Source organism: Panthera onca, chromosome Y (assembly GCF_046562875.1).
Source record: "Panthera onca isolate mPanOnc1 chromosome Y, mPanOnc1 haplotype 2, whole genome shotgun sequence".
NCBI classification, from domain to species: domain Eukaryota; kingdom Metazoa; phylum Chordata; class Mammalia; order Carnivora; family Felidae; genus Panthera; species Panthera onca.
The window spans coordinates 22,470,371-22,487,475 of record NC_138358.1 but is presented as its reverse complement, the minus strand read 5'-3'; the positions used below and the strand labels follow the sequence as shown (position 1 = coordinate 22,487,475).

At 37.9% G+C, this 17,105-nt stretch overlaps 1 long non-coding RNA gene across 1 annotated transcript in view; it reads right to left on the bottom strand.

Moving 5' to 3' along the window:
* Window positions 1-2,785: 2,785 nt before the first annotated feature.
* The window catches only part of LOC145714957 (uncharacterized), a 35,419-nt gene continuing 21,099 nt past the window's right edge, over window positions 2,786-17,105 (bottom strand). The window contains exon 3 of the long non-coding RNA XR_014137088.1: window positions 2,786-2,913. This is a non-coding gene — a long non-coding RNA (uncharacterized LOC145714957). The remainder of the gene's footprint in view (window positions 2,914-17,105) is intronic.

Here is a 17,105-nt window from a genome sequence, read left to right as displayed (position 1 = left end):
AAATATTCTTACTAAAGTGTTTCATGCGAATTGGTAGTGACAACAGAATCTAAATATCTTTAGAAATCAAGAGAATATAGACATTGTGGATGGGACAGAGACATTCAGTGTTGAAACATGTAACTGTTCAGATGAAGTCTGTAAATCCAGAATAACAACATATATTTGCACTCAAAAAAAGATGGTGCACAAACAAACAAAATCTAGAGAGCAGTGCTTTTATTCTCATGTCTCTTCAGTTGTCTTTGGCCATGATTTTTTCTTAGCTTTTCTGTTTTGTCTTTCTGTTTTGTCTGATGCCTGTCTTTGACCCAAGGCTGATCGTGATCCACTAAAATCTGAAGAAGCCACAAGTCTAAGTTTTCCGCCATTTCACTGAGTGCACTGTCAGATGTGATCGTGCATGGGATCTTTGTAATAATAATTTTTTAAAAAAATATTCAGTGACTTTTTTGTTTATTTAGGCACGTTGGATGATTTACAATTAATTTTCCCATGGATAAAACAATATATTTCCAATATTTCTTTAGAAGATATCAAAAAGAGTAGAAGTGATATTCACACAGCTAGTGCTGGAAAGCAAATAGTTATATCCTCCTCATATGAATGAGGAAATGGAAGCTTAGACTGATTTGCAATTTGCCAAATATTAGAATTTGTCTTACCCAGGTCTGTGTGACTCTAAGATCAAAATTATTTCCAAGGATTTGGGCTGTTTCAGGTATTTTATTTAAAGAATAATGGGGGCACCTCGGTGGCTCGGTTAAGCGTCCGACTTCGGCTCAGGTCATGATCTCATGGTCCGTGAGTTCAAGCTCCGCGTCAGGCTCTGTGTTGACAGCTCGGAGCCTGGAGCCTGTTTCAGATTCTGTGTCTCCCTCTCTCTCTGCCCCTCCCCTGTTCATGCTCTGTCATTCTCTGCCTCAAAAATAAATAAACATTAAAAAAAATTTAAAGAATTCTGCAAATAACACTCTTTTGTATATTTATGAAAAAATATTTAACATTCCAATTGGTAAGCTTCCACACTATATATCAGTAATTTATTAATCTCCTGATAAATTACAAGTACAGAAAAGATTAAGGCACTGTGCATTTATTTGGATTAAAATAATATATGTAAATTTTATTTCAAATTAGGATCAGTCTTAGGCATCTAGAATATTAATTCAGAAACTAGTCTTATTAGTCCAGATTCACATGCACAGTTTTGGCCAAGGACATTGAATCAAACACTTTATCTTTATTAGACATCAAGTGGCAAGCATTTATTGAGTAACTTTTAGGCAGTGGGGAGGTGCCTGAACCTCAAAGAAATTGCCATCTGTTGGGGCAGCATGACTAAATCATTTGAAGCCATTTGATAAAGAAACAAGACAGTTCATAATTAAGTGCTAATGTGCTACAGAAATTCAAAGAAGCAGAAGGATGTTGACCTGAATTCACTGAAAATTTTATGGTAGACATTCCACTTTGGGTAACATCAATAAACCTGAAGAATCTTTGGGTAAATGGAGAAGCATGAAGGAATTCACAGGCAGTAAGTATAAAGGTGGAATGAAGTCCGATAAATTGATGTATCCAGTTCCAAAGAATGCTTGTAGTGCATATTGTTTACCCTCCTGTAAATTGAATAAGAGTAGGTACCTTGTGTCTCTTCCTTACTTTCTACCTCAAGCACAGTGCCTAGCATGTTGTAGAGACCTAATAAATATAATGTCGCTCTTCAATATGAGGAGAAGGCTGAGTAGGCTGGATTTGATATAGGAAATGTAAAATATAAATTAGAAAATATAAAAATAAATTGCTGTCTTATTTCAGTTTGCACATACTTACTGATTTTACTGTTATCAGTTTGCTGAAAAGATTTTGTTAATGGTGGGTAAAATTTTATCAGTCATTTATATATACATTGTAGTGGAGGTGAGGGTAGAGTGAACAATGATCAGATAATTCATTTTGTTTCAAAATTCTTTATTGTGTCATCTTTTCTGAATAAGATAAATGTTAATTAATGACTGGTTTGCATTCACACTCCTGAGCACATTTGAGTAAAAGTAAAATCAAGTCTGTTTTGAGTAGAAGAGAAAAGCCCTAAATGGACTTTTTAAGTTAAAGATAGACATGACATATTCATTCAGACAGTCAGTCATTGTGGTAGCCAGGCTCCAAGATGACCCCCAATTATCTCTGCCTCCTGGTATTTACATCTTTATATAATTTATTCCTGTTGAATATGAGCTGGCCTTTATAAATCACTCCTAATCAATAGAATAATGCAGAAATGATAGTATGTGACTTGGAGATTAGGTTATAAAAAGCATTGTAACCCCGTTTCCCCATGCTTTCTGTCTCTCTCTTTCAATCTCTGAAATCACTCTCTCTGGGGCATTCCAGCTTTCATGTTGTGAGTTGCCCTATGGAGAGGCCCATATTACAAGGAGCTAAGGCTTTGTGCCAAATAACCATGTGAATGAGATTGGAAATGGATCTTCTAGCCCAGTCAAGCTTTCAGATGATTATCATTGCAACTGACATTTTGAACGAAGCATCATGAAAGACCACACACCACAAACACTGGCTAAGTCATGCTCAGATTCCTGACTCTCATGAACTGTGTCAGATAATAAATGTTCATTGCTTTAAGTCAGTCAACATTTCTGGGAATACCATGTAAGAGGCATTGAATGATGTGGGGCTATAGATAGATAATACTTGGATCCTGCCCATTAAGAACTCAACAACTGAATTCAAAAACTAACACAGGTACAAACACCTACCATAAGATTTCTGTATTGTAGGGAGAGGATTGAGGGAGATGTAGGGGCTTCTTGTCGGAGGTTGAGTTAGAGCTTGAAGGAAGGTTATTCTTTATACACAGGAAGATGCTGAGGATATAGTTCATATACTGCTCTATTTTGTAATGAGATAGAAAAAATTGCAAAAACAGAGTGGTTAAAAAATGAAGTTAATAATAATTATTATTATAACAATAATACTAGAGTTTATTTTGTTTTTTTACCATAACAGTGTTTCCACATATAGTGATTTATTGATCCCCATAAGAACCAAGTCAAGTGGGCAGAATGGTCACTATTGTACTCATTTTATCACCAGAGGAGTTAAAATTCTGAGGGATTCAACATTATGTCCAAGGTAAGACAAGGAGTTAAGTGTCAGAGATGGATCTTAGGCTCTTTGAAAACAACTGCAACGTATACATCAATGTATACAAGGAAATAACCTCAATTAATTAAAGAAAAGGCACTAGAATGAGTCAGAAGGAGGTGAAATCATTTGTGTAGAAATTCTAAAAAAGAAGGAGAAGGAGAAGGAGGAGAAGAAGGAGGAGGAGGAGGAGGAGGAGGAGGAGGAGGAGGAGGAGGAGGAGGGAAAGGGGGAAAAGGAGAAGAAGAGGAAGAAAGAAAGAAGAGAAAGAAAGAAAGAAAGAGAGAGAGAGAGAGAGAGAGAGAGAGAGAGAGAGAGAGAGAGAGAGAGAAAGAAAGAAAGAAAGAAAGAAAGAAAGAAAGAAAGAAAGAAAGAAAGAAAGAAAGAAAGAAAGAAAGAAAGAAAGAAAGAAAGAAAGAAAGGAGGAGGAGGGAAGGAAGGAAGGAAGGAAGGAAGGAAGGAAGGAAGGGAGGGAGGGAGGAAGGAAGGGAGGGAGGAATGGAAGATAAAAAAGCTGAATAGTATGCATTATGTCTTAGTCAGAAAGGATGGCAGTTGTCTCCCAAAAGACTTCTTTGAGAGGTGAATTTATTAATGTCAGAAATCAGTTTTGTAAGCTCTCAGACATGGCTTAGCTAGTACACAAACAGGTTTATATTTCAAGGGAATATTTGTATTAGCAAAATACACAGAGAGATTTATTAATTTGTAATGATAAAGGTCACACCAAGCACCCCCACTATGCCCTTCTCTTTTCTGCCGTGTTTAATCAATTATTCACTTTTTAATTTGTTTTTAGTCTTTTGAATTTCTGATATCTCATTCTCTACAGACTTCTTTCCCTATGTCACTTCTACTCAGAAATAAAACAAACAAAAAACATTCTTGACCCTAGCCTCACCTTTATTTCTACCTATCTCCAGCCTTTCTTTTTTCCTTCTTAGACAGAAAAGTCTACCTTATTCATCTCTTATAATTGTGTGCCTCTATCACCCCACTGATTCTTTTCTAGAAAATACCATTAATGACCTTCCCATTGTCAAATTTGGTGCTGTCTTCACAGACCTCATCATACAGGCTATCTAATGACATTTTACAGCACTGACCATTGATTTTTTTTCCAACATGAAAATGCCTTTTTTAGAAACCTCTTAATTCTCCTGAAACTCTACACAAAGTTATCAAGGCAAAGCCAGGTTTGAGTATAAAGGAGGGCAAATAAGTGATAGGGAGCAGCAGCATTGCTCATGAAAATGTATTTGGGAATGTGAGTTGGATTTTATGGATTTTGTCATCTTTTTTTAACATTGCTTCTTCTAATGTCTTTTCTTTCTTGTTTTTATCATGTCAGGACAATTTGTTCACTTAAAGTTATTACAAAGATTTCTTTCTGGAAAATGTGCTGAGATGACAGGACTTGTTTTAAAACTAAAAGGAAATGAAATCAAGTAGAAAGGGGAAAAAAACTAGACAGATAAGGAATGAACTCCCTCCACCCCACTCCCCCCAAAAGTTTCTATGTTTCTCATGATTAGGTTGTGGACAGAGGTGGAAAATCATTACACACAACCCAGAGGTCTGTGATTGGATCCACAGGATCTGATATTCTCTATTTTCCACTTCCCAGAGTAAACTTGGAATCAAGGAGATAAGTGGGAAAAAATGATCTATATTCTTATACTACGTCTAAGACTAAGTAGTTATTAAGGGTCCCTTATTAAGGCGAACATTCTATGATTCTGTAAAGATGGGTGTAAAGTAGTTCACAGAGATGATAAAACTTTATAAATATAATGTGATATTTTGACACTCACAATACACATAAAATTGTCTACACTTGTACATGATGAAGTTCAAATGTAACACTTAAGAAAAATTTCTGGTTATATGACACAATTTATTATATGCCCTTATAACATGGATAGTCCATTTGTTTTAAAAAAATGACAGATGGTAATTTATTTACTTACGATTTAGTATTCTGACTTAATAAATAAATACTTGAGGCTTTAAAGGCAGTCACAGTATCTTTTAAGAAAAATTATATAGACTTTCCACTTATATTTAGCATTTATGAAAGATGTTCTCCTCATATCCTCAAAGTTCAAGCTTTATTAATTGAAAATGGTGATTGAAGACTTCTGCTCAAGACCCCAAGCTTGTGGAAACTACTTGGGTGCTGAATCCCACATTGCAAATGAAATAAATGGCATGCGCTCTTGATACACAAACAACAAAATACCTATCATCCATAAGTCAGGAATATAGTGGTATTAAAGATACTGGTCTTTATCTTTTTTTTTTTTTCTGTCACACATGCAAATTATTTCTTATTCTATAGGTTTAGAGTGCCCCTGTGCCCATGGCTATTTGCTCTTACTGATGCTTTTCCAACCTCAGTATCTATTGGTATAGGAGACTTTTAGAATTTTGTTTCAATCTTCTTCTCTTAACCTCCCTCATGTTTCTCCTTTGAGCTAGATGAGCTAAATGCTTCAGCCTGGCAGAATTTACAGTCTGGCCCAAATTTATAACTAATCATACCTCTGGTACCCTTCATGCATCTTAATACAAAGCTTTGGGGCACTTGCTTCCCAGATGGTGAAATAACCCTGGGCATTGTGTCCACAGCTATATCTCTGGCATCATCTCTAAGGATTCCCTTAAGAATTATGCTATGCTAAGTGTGACTATAAAGTAACAAGTCCATTTTTTCATATGGCAATATAAATGCTCGTCTCATTTCTTTCTAAGTACATTTATATTTACCCCTCTTAGGGATAGCAGTGGGTAATTATCAATTACACAGATAAAGATGGTTATCCTAATAGGAATTTTGATCTCTGAAAGTTCCTGGTTTTCAGAGAGGCTAATTAAAAGTGGCATCAACCTCTGGGGCGCCTGGGTGGCGCAGTCGGTTAAGCGTCCGACTTCAGCCAGGTCACGATCTCGCGCGGTCCGTGAGTTCGAGCCCCGCGTCAGGCTCTGGGCTGACAGCTCGAGCCTGGAGCCTGTTTCCGATTCTGTGTCTCCCTCTTTCTCTGCCCCTCCCCCGTTCATGCTCTGTCTCTCTCTGTCCCAAAAATAAATAAAAAATGTTGAAAAAAAAAATTAAAAAAAAAAAAAAAAGTGGCATCAACCTCAAAATGAATTTTTGGGAGAATGTAAGGAGGCTAGCTGGCTACAGGATTATTAGGAATTCTGATGCTTTTTACATATGGGTATTTGGAATTTGGTATTTGAAAGGAAACTGACACAGGCAAAAAGATATATTAGTGTTCGTGTAAAGACTGCCCAGTTACATGGTAGGGTGTCAGGGCATTCTTCCATCTAGCTTGTGCTCTAAGAGTTCTGAGGCTCAAGGCTGTAAAACTAGCCTGTAAATCATATACCCTGTCCGTTATTCTATTTTGATGCATATGTTTGTAGTCTTCACACAGAAGGGTGGGGTTTCTGTTCAATGCTTCTCTTAAGTAGAAAATTGGTCTGAAAGAGTAATGGGGCATAAAAGAACTAGAGAATTTGTCTGGAATGTGTCCAGTGGAAAGAGCACTAGACTGAGAATCTACAAACGCAGATGTTGGTATGACAATTATCATACTGAGCTGTGTATCGGTGCACAGATCACTTAGCTGAGTGTTCTGCTTAGAATGTGGCCTGGCACATAAAAGTTACTCAAAAACTTTTGCTTAATGACAAATGGATTAATCATTGATTTGTTAAAAAAATATGATAGGATTTGACAACTGGGTTTCAAAGTTTAATCCTTCTTTGCATACTAGACTAGTCGTTTTGCATAAAACGACTTTATGCTCCAAGTAACATCGTAAAAAGAACCTATGGCAGCCGAGTAACCTCTGGACAGGAAGGATTTCTCATTAGCTGACTACTAAGTTTTAGGATGCTAAAACATTTGCAGAGATATCTTAATTAGGCCATGATGCAAGTCCATTCTGATCCTAGCATTTGATGAACCTGTGTCATTCAGAAAAGTGTAGATGTTAAAAGGTGACTTTGGCACCTTTTAACAATAGAATCCCATAGTGGAAATAATTCCAATTATATTAAAAAATTCTTGGAATCTTTAACTCTCAGAACAAAAATCTGGGTAGAATAATCCTCGTCCAGACCAGGTCCAGTCCTGAGAAAACAGCCCTGGGTTTATCATTTGTACTTGTTTTTCTTTCAAGGAGTCCCACATACCAAAGCTTGAGAATTATATTTATTATGAAAACCTAGGCATGATGGTTATATTTTAGGATTTTGTGAAATATTTTGCAAGTATAATGAGGCTTCCATTATTTCCTGATGGCTATTAATGAACATTGTTTCCTCTGATGTTTTAAGTTTCTGGAAGTCTATTTTTGAATTCTGTTCATTTCTCTTCACTACCACTAAGTTCCAGTCTAGCCTTTACCTCAAAGCAGATTATTTGTTAATCAAAAAGAATTCAGGATGTTGCCAGCTCAGTTTAAGCATTGCCTGAAAAGTTTCAGTACTTTCATATGTACATCTGTTTATTGTTAACTCATCCATTCTCCATCCAGAAGCACCAAGCTTGAACTGGGTACCAGGAAACACACTGGAAAGGAGAGGTAAAAAGTACTAGGCATTGCCCTTAAGGAGCTCACAAATGAATACCCACAGTGAAAAAACACAAAAATGTGGTGAGAAAAGTGCTCTGAGAAGAGCAAGGTATTAAACATATACCTTTCTGAGCTTGGGGTGAAGAGAGGGGGGTCAGAGGAGGTGTCATGGAGAGATGGTGTCAGAGCTGAGATACAAATGAGGAAGGGAATTAAACTGGAGGGAGATGACAGGGAGGAAGGCAGGGATTGGGAGGTGAAAGCCTCTATGATGCATTAACAGCAGGTATAAAGGCATGAACAGAAGAAAGTCACGCCCGTTAGCAAACTGCATATAGGAACAGTAGGACTCTATTTTACTGTGACCCAAGAGAGAACCAAGTTAAAAAAAAAGTAAAGAAATGATATTATGTTATTTAGAAATGCTTCCCTATATCTACTATGATATTTAATTTTAAATTTGTGGTCTATATGATTTATGATTATTACTACATATTTGCTTAATAGTCATTGCTTGCATAGTGATACAAGATAATCGTATTTTGGTTCTAGCTTGGATAATTTCCCAGAAAGTGATACTAAGTAAAATTTGTTATATCTGGCCCTCTTTTTCATCTTTTTATTTCTCTAAGTTACTCTTGAATTGGCCCCCCAAAAACCTATCTCATACCTTTTTACATGTAAAATTTCTTTAGCTTCAACGTATTTGAAAAACCCTAACCCAGAATCTTGGGAGACAGGATCACATCCAATACAGAAGCCAGAGTCTAAAGAGGTCAACACAAATTTGCACAGGCAACATGTATAGGGGTTGGGAGAAGATGTTAAGATAAAGATGTTGTAACGGTCTCTGAAATGTTCCAAGTCTCAGTCATGAACTACACCAGGCATAGTCACGGTTACTGCATCTGCATCTATAGGTAACTCAGCTTTAGAAAAAGGTCAAAAATTTGTTTCCTGGTTCATATGACAGTTCTAAAGATAATGTTCTACAATGTTGTAAAGATAAAGCAACAATGTTGTAAAGATAAATAAAACAACAATGTTCTAAAGATAATAGGGTAAAAAGACAGTATATGTAAGAGACCAAATTTGATTTCCAGTGTTTGCTTTTTTTATTTTGAGAGCAAATGAAAGCACCAGCATGGGTGGGGCAGAAGGGGTGATGGAGAGACTCTCAAGCAGTTCCCTCACTGTCAGCACAGAGCTCACACAGGGCTCAATCTCACAAACTGTGAGATCAGACCTGAGCTGAGAGTAAGATTTGGATGGTCAACCAACTTAACCACTCAGGTTCCCTGTGATTTGCTGTTTTTAGTAAAATGCTATGTTGCAACAGAATTTCAGCAAATATACAAAGTAATTGAACTCTCATTTAACTTAGAGGAAAAGGATCCTGGGTTAAATGGGCCAAAAATCATGACCTGGGGACATTTTATCATATAGTTTAGCACAAAAAGCTATCTCCTTGTCCACTGCTACTTTTTATACTTTTAGAATTCCGGTGCTGAACACGTTCAAATAAAGTTTCACTTCATGCTCACTCTACTCCATTCTTTCTCTGACCAGACTTACCTTCCTACAATGCCTGTAAGATATTTTGTTGTTAAACTTGGAGAGGCAGCTTGGAGGGCACCTATGATAATCTATGATTATCTCCATTTTACAGGGGGGCAGGAAACTCATCCTCAGAGTTTAAATAACTAGTCCAAGCTCACAAATTTTTCAATTTTGTGAATAAGAAAAAAGATTTTTAATAACAGTGAGATAGATTTTTTTTTACTGTTGAGTAACAGAATTTAAAAAGAATAATGAATTTTTGCTGTTGAGAATATTGTGGAACAGGCATTCTAAGACATTGTTGGTAACATTATGCATTGGCCACGTTTCTGGAAATCAATTTGGCAATTTTATCAAAGGCCTTAAAAATGTTTGATATCCTTTTTATTGAGCCATATTTCTCATTGGAATCTATTTTAAAGAAATAGAGATGTGTACATCTATATATAGACAGAGATGCTGATTGCAGCTCTATTTTTCATAACAGTGAAAATTAGAAATAGTCTACTTTGTCATCCATATGGAAATGGCTGATTAAAGTATAGTATAATCATAAGACAGACTATTATGCAACTACTAAAATATCTTCAAAGAATTTTATTATACATTAGGGTATACTCATGATGCAATTTGGAGAGAAAAATGTAAGATAAAAAATAAAATGTGCAGTGTGACTTGTGTGTGTGAGCATACATGCAAAAGAGAGACAGAGACAGAGAGAGAAAGAGAGAGAGAGAGACAGAGAGATCTACCAAAATATATAGTGAGCACACCAACATGTTATTTGTAGTCTTTTTGGTGGAGATTGTGATTAAAAATTTTTTTCATACTATATTTTCCAATTTCTCTATACTAAGCAAGTATTTCTTTTAGCATATGGAAAAGAGACGTTACTCTGATTTAACTAACCTTAGATTTAACTGCTTTGTACTCACAAATGAACCTTCCATGTTCTAATTCTAACATATACATATTGAATAGAAAGAGGGGGAAAACAATGTTGGTTTGGAATAAAGGCTTATAGAGGAAAGAAGCTGATCTATAGAAACGTTACATGATTGTTCAGAAAAAGATTTTTGGTATCCAACAGAATAACTTTACTCTGCCAGTGAACATAGAAAAGCCAAAAACTTAATTGTATGCCAGACAGAAAACCATCCTACCTAAAGTAAGCACTCCCAACACCTGCTGGAATTATTCTATACTGTGACCTTGTATTAATATGTGTAAAATAGTAATTGGTGTTATATTATAACTCTATTTGTTGTTGTCTGTTTCCCTCTTTGGACTATAAAGAACATAAAGGTGAATGCCTTGTCTGCCTCACTGCTGTATGCTCAATGCTGAAAACATAGTCTGACTCACAGGAGGCGTTAAATAAACTTTTGTTGAATGATAACTGAATTAATTCACTATAGATCTGTCATAAAAGTTGACCTGTAGTCTTTGAAGTTTAACCTTTCCTCACCAAGGCTGTTGGTATACTCTCAGACTTTAAGTTGGCTATAGATTTAGAAGTTGGGGAAGGAAATACATGGTTCTAAGAATCACAGCACTTTTGATTTTGCTGCTTTTATTTTATTTTATTTATTTTTTGCTTGATATGTAATTGGTCGCTGTTAAACCTGTGGGCAGACTGCTTGGCAGAGGCAGAGGGGAGATCTATAAAGAGAGTTTTGTTTCAAAGACTCAGAGCATCATGAGTTGCTGAATTTATGTGAGCTCCACAGAGGTATCTTTCCCTGGCCTGTTGCTCACTGAAAAATATTTCCATTGGTGCCCTTGAGTCCACCTGGCTCTCATCCTTTATGCCTGTTCTTCAAGGGACACCAAGCACACTCCATTCTACCTTTTTGACTTTTGAATTAATTTTCCTAATTGGTAGAGACTCCAGTTCCTCCAGAACTGGCTGATGTTCAGGCATAAAGTTTACAGGCGAACTCGCACCTTTGACCCTTTCTCTTCTACTGTCTCATCTTTTGGGTCTTTTATGGCAATAACATGGCATTGTGTCCCACTCACTGCTATTTTCTTATACCTACTTTGGGAAATTGCTGACATTTCTGTATGTCTTATCAGTACAAGCATATTCTACATATTTAAATTTTACTGCACTAATAAGTCTTGCACACAACTAGAGCACTAACAAAGTACCAAAGTCAATTAAAGTATTTACAATTCTAATTATACTTAGATGTTCATATTGTGTAAAATAACTCATTTAGTAAAGTAGTACTTTGATTTTACAACATCACAGGATAAATGGTTCTAGAAATTCTGTTCTAACTTTCCACATTATTTGCCTTATAAAAATCTAATGAATTCGTCAGCTAGAATTGCAAGCACAGTTCTTATATGCCTTTCTAAGCTCAGTGGTAGTTTCGCTAGTTACATTAGAGAAGACTCATTCATACAGTTTTAATGGCAGCTGCTGGTCTAGGTGAAGAATGACTTACCTGCTGCCTTAATATATTACCACCATGTGTCATTTCCCCCTCTGATCATTTCCTGTGTTTAAGTTTAGAATATTTTAGCCTGCTGTGTGACCTGGGTGTAGCTGCCCGCCAGGTATACCCTGTAGATAACTGACAAATTCCTAACGTGGTTGGATTTTCAGTGAGCCATGCTGAAAGATTAGGTTCTGAAGTATATGCCATAATGAAATAATCCAGCTTTTGTTTAATACAAAACATGATGGATCACATATGAACTGGTAAATATCCATCTGACATAAATTATACCTATGGACTCTTTCAAAATTCTTTAAGCTCATTAATTTGAGATTAAAACTCCAAATTTGATGGGGAAAAAACTACCTAAAGCAAAATTATGGCAAAGCTTTCAGGCATCATTCTGGTACCTGGGCACCCATTGGGATCTTGGGTACTTAATGGCCTGTTAATATTTTGAATCACAGTCTGCAATATGACACAAAATACTCACCAACGCAGCTCCCATGCACTTAATGTATCTTTTACTTTCAGCTTCCTACAGGGAAGTGTTTAATTGCATACATGATTGAGATGATCATTTTTATTGTATTCAGCCCAGAGTTAGGGAGAGGTGACCCCTAATTGGGCAAGTTTTGAATTTCAGGTTATTTGTCATCTCTTAGTTATCAATGGTGCTATTACTGTCATTAGTATTATCATCAGAATGTGAGTGTTAATCTTGTAATTGTATGTGGCACTGTGTTAACTGCAATACTAGGAAGCCCTTGGTTCTTGCTGGCTGGATGTGCATAATCAAAACATACTCCACAATGGAGCAGACCAATGTAATGGGTTCATGCAGAAATTTGAGAGAAAGGAGGATGAAAACACTGTGTAAGTGAGCAGATCTTTAGGAGGACTTAATTGCTTTGACTCTGTCTTAAGACTACAAACTACCATCTGGAGATTTTTAATCTATTTAAGTGATATCACTAAGCTATTATTATGTTCCTAATGCAGTCCTAAGTACTTTATATGTGTCATATATAAATTCCTTGCAACAGACTTACATGATAAATGCCATCAGTATGTCCAGCCTACTTATCAGATAAGTACACAAACACTAGTAGGAGGTGGAGCAGAGATACTACATCAGTCTGTCTGACTTCAGGGTCCACAGCAAGGCAACATTTACACTGTAAGTAAACATTGCAACATTTCACAGGAATAACATTTCATTTGGAACAGACTTTGGTTGTTTTGCATTATTATTTGAAAATAAGTAAGAATTACATTCATAACTATATAAAACTCAGCTAAGTGGACAAAGCAAGAGAGGGAATAAGCAAGAATGAAAGCAGTTGATTTAGTGTAGTAACTTTCTGAAATTAGCTCCATAACATTTTTTAATACTGCAATGTTTTTGTTTTGTTTTGTTTTGTTTTGTTTTAAAACGGTTTAAAAATGGTAGCATTGTGTACTGAACTGGAAGGCATGTACTATACTGGGAGAAGGAATGATCCTATTTGGATGGTGCATCAGTGGTTTAAGACTCTTTGATAATTTTGATAAGCATCTCATCCATTTGAATTATGATTATTTGTAGGCACACACATCTCCTATTACATTTTTTACTGTTTATTATATACTGGTCATTCCACTAATAGTATTTGGTGGTTACATGTTAATTAAGCATTCTCTCCAAGCTAATACTATGTATACTGATAATTCCATTTCTCCCTCCTCTTCCCACATTTTCTCTTTCTCATATTTGCTTTTTTGGGGTGGTGGGTGGATTGAAGTGGGAAGCATACTTCTTAACCCTTTTCCCCTTGAGCTTTAATTTTCTTTCTTTAGAATAAGAATTATTTTTAGTTTAAAATTGCCTAATTCTTCTTTTGATAGGGAATTTGAATATGCAAATGGGTGTTACAAATCATTACCATTAGAGGAAACTCCTATTATAGAATAATTCCGCATGAAGGCTCACTATGGAGGGCCACTGATAGTCCCTGCCCTCCTAAACTTGAATTACTTTAGACAGATATGTGGGCTGTGCATGGGTTTCTTGCCTGTTTATACAAAGCCTAAATGTAATCTGATATCCACACCCCCAGTAACCCACTGACACTATACGGACTTGTTCTTGGGTAAGCTGCTTTTTTCAGAAAAACAGTACAAGGAGCTGTAGTGTAGGAGTCAGGTGAACTGGGTTCTCCTTCTACCAGTGGCACTAATCATGTACATGACCTAAACCAGGTAGTCACCATTCAGTGCCTTTCTTTCCTCACCTGTAAGAAGAAGAAAGAATTGCATAGACATCTCAAGTCCTTTCTTACTCTGTGGCTCAGGACTAAGAAGCAAACGCAGAGCTGGGGGGCTTCACTACTCTCAGTTCACTGTTTACTAATTCACTCCACCACAGAAGCCCTTGGTAGGCCCTGGCTTGCCTGCCACATGCCACCTGTAGGCTGTGCCTGCCTGCTGCAGAGCACTGAGATGCAGAGATGCTCCTCTGTTTCTTCCTCTTTTGCATATGAAACAGACAATCTGTCATATTGGCAATCAGTTACATCTTGTGAATGCTAGGCTTCCTTGGGCACCATCATTCTAAGGCTGTCCTTTCCCTCACCTGTAACCTGTGATGGATATTGGGGGAAGGGCTGTACTCCTGACCTCACCGGTGGACAACAAGAAAGCTTTTGAAGATGTAATAGTGGCATCTGCTCACTGAAACCTCTGTAGTCTCACATGTGGCTTATGATTGAGGGTTAAAATGGCAAGGTCCTGTGTGTGATGCATAAGTAAGTATGATTCACAATTAGGAACACCATACCATTACCCTTCTCCATACTGGAGGCATGACTGTCAGATAAAGATTTCACATGCAAGAGAGATAAAGGTGGAATTTTGTATTGGGCTGTCATGGAAAAAAAATCATCTTCCATATGGTTTCCTAATTACTTATTTATTTATTTTCTTAGTTTACTTATTTTTTGAGGCAGGGGGAGCAGGGAGGCCCAGAGAGGGAAGGAGAGAGAAAATCCCAAGCAGGGTCCATACCATCAGCACAGAGTCAATGTGGGGCTTGAACTCATGAACTGTGAGATCATGAGCTGAGCTGAAATCAAGGGTTGGATGCTTAACCAACTGAGCCACCCAAGTGTCCCTTGTAATTATTTAAAGACTATGCCCTAACTCCCTGATGCCCTCCTTATGTGTGCAGGTGACTTCACTTCCCTTCAGTTTCTCTGATAATTCTTCTGTTTTCTGCCTGTGGCTATTCTGCCTATGACTATCTATAGGCAACTGTTTTTCCATTCTGAAACTGTTCTTAACTATACCATACTCACACAAAAAAAAGGACAAAAAAACATGCAAACAAAACCCAGCACAGTAGAGTCTCGAGGAAGATGGTGGTGTAGGAGGACGCTGGTCTCACCGCATCCTGCTGATCACTTATATTCCATCCACACTTGCCTAAATAACCCAGAAAACCACCAGAAGACTAGCAGAATGGATTCTCCAGAGCCAAGTGTAGACGAGAGGCCCATGGAAGAGGGTAGGAAGGGTGGAGAGGCTGTGCTTGCTTCATGGACTTGCAGGAGGGAGCTGGGATGGAGGCGCAACCCACGGGCAAAGCAGAGCCCCCGAGTCTGGCTTGCAAAAGCAGAGGGGTCAGATGGAGTGTGTTCAGACAGCAAGCAGGACTTAACATCTGGAGGGTTATAAGCAAACAGCTCTGCTCGGAGAGTGGGAGGGCTGGGGGACAACAGAAGGGAGAGTTGTTGAGCCCCAGAGGACAGAGCTCAGCTTGGTGGGGAACAAAGGTGCTTGCCAGAGCCATCTCCCTCACCCATCTCCCAGCCAAAATCCCAAAGAGAACTAGCTCCTGCCAAGGAACTTGCTTGCACCACTCAAACACCAAACACTGCTTCGGTGAAACCATCCCTCCAGCGGCGGCAGATCTGACTCCCACTCAGTGCTGCAGGGCCCCTACCGAAGTGGATCACTGAAGGAAAAGCGAGCTCAGTCTGGCCCTCCCGCCCCTGTGCACCTTGCTGATCCATCCCAACTAATACGCGAGATCCCCAGCACCACAACCCTGGCAGTGTGCAAGTAGCCCAGATGGACCATGCCACCCCACAGGGAATCCCACTCTTAGTAGAGGGGAAGAGAAGGTACACACCAGTCGGACTGTGGCCCCAGAGGTGGGCTGGGGGCAGACATCATGTCTGACTGCAGCCCCACCCACCAATGGAAGTTATTCAAGACAGCACAAGGGAAGTGCCCTGTAGTTCCACACTCCAGGGACTATCCAAAATGACAAAACAGAAGAATTCCCCTCAAAAGAATCTCCAGGAAATAGCGACAGCTAACGAACTGATCAAAAAGGATTTAAACATTATAACAGAAAGTGAATTTAGAATAATAGTCATAAAATTAATCACTGGGGTTGAAAACAGTGTAGAGGACAGCAGAGAATCTATTGCTACAGAGATCAAGGGACTAAGGAACAGCCAGGAGGAGCTAAAAAATGCTATAAATGAGCGGCAAAATAAAATGGAGATGACCACAGCTTGGATTGAAGAGGCAGAGGAGAGAATAGGTGGACTAGAAGATAAAATTATGGAAAAAGAAGAAGCTGAGAAAAAGAGAGATAAAAATATCCAGGAGTATGAGGGGAAAATTAGAGAACTAAGTGATGTATTAAAGAGAAATAATCTACACATAATTGGTATTCCAGAAGAGGAAGAGAGAGGGAATGGTGCTGAAGGTGTACTTGAAGAAACAATAGCTGAGAACTTCCCTGATCTGGGGAAGAAAAGGGCATTGAAATCCAAGAGGCACAGAGAACTCCCTTCAGATGTAACTTGAATCGATCTTCTGCACGACATATCATAGTGAAACGGGCAAAATACAAGGGTAAAGAGAAAATTCTGAAAGCAGCTAGGGATAAACGTGCTCTAACATATAAAGGGAGACCGATAAGACTCATGACGGATCTCTCTACTGAAACTAGGCAGACCAGAAAGTAATGGCAGGGAATCTTCAATGTGAGGAACAGAAAAAATATGCAGCTGAGAATCCTTTATTCAGCAAGTCTGTCATTTAGAATAGAAGTGGAGATAAAGGTCTTCCCAAACAAACAAAAACTGAAGGAATTCATCACCACTAAACCAGCCCTACAAGAGATCCTAAGGGGGATCCTGTGAGACAAAGTACCAGAGACATCACTACAAGATGAAACCTATGGACATCGCAATGACTCTAAACTCTTATCTTTCTATGATAACACTGAATGTAAATGGACTAAACGCACCAACCAAAAGACATAGGGTATCCGAATGGATAAAGG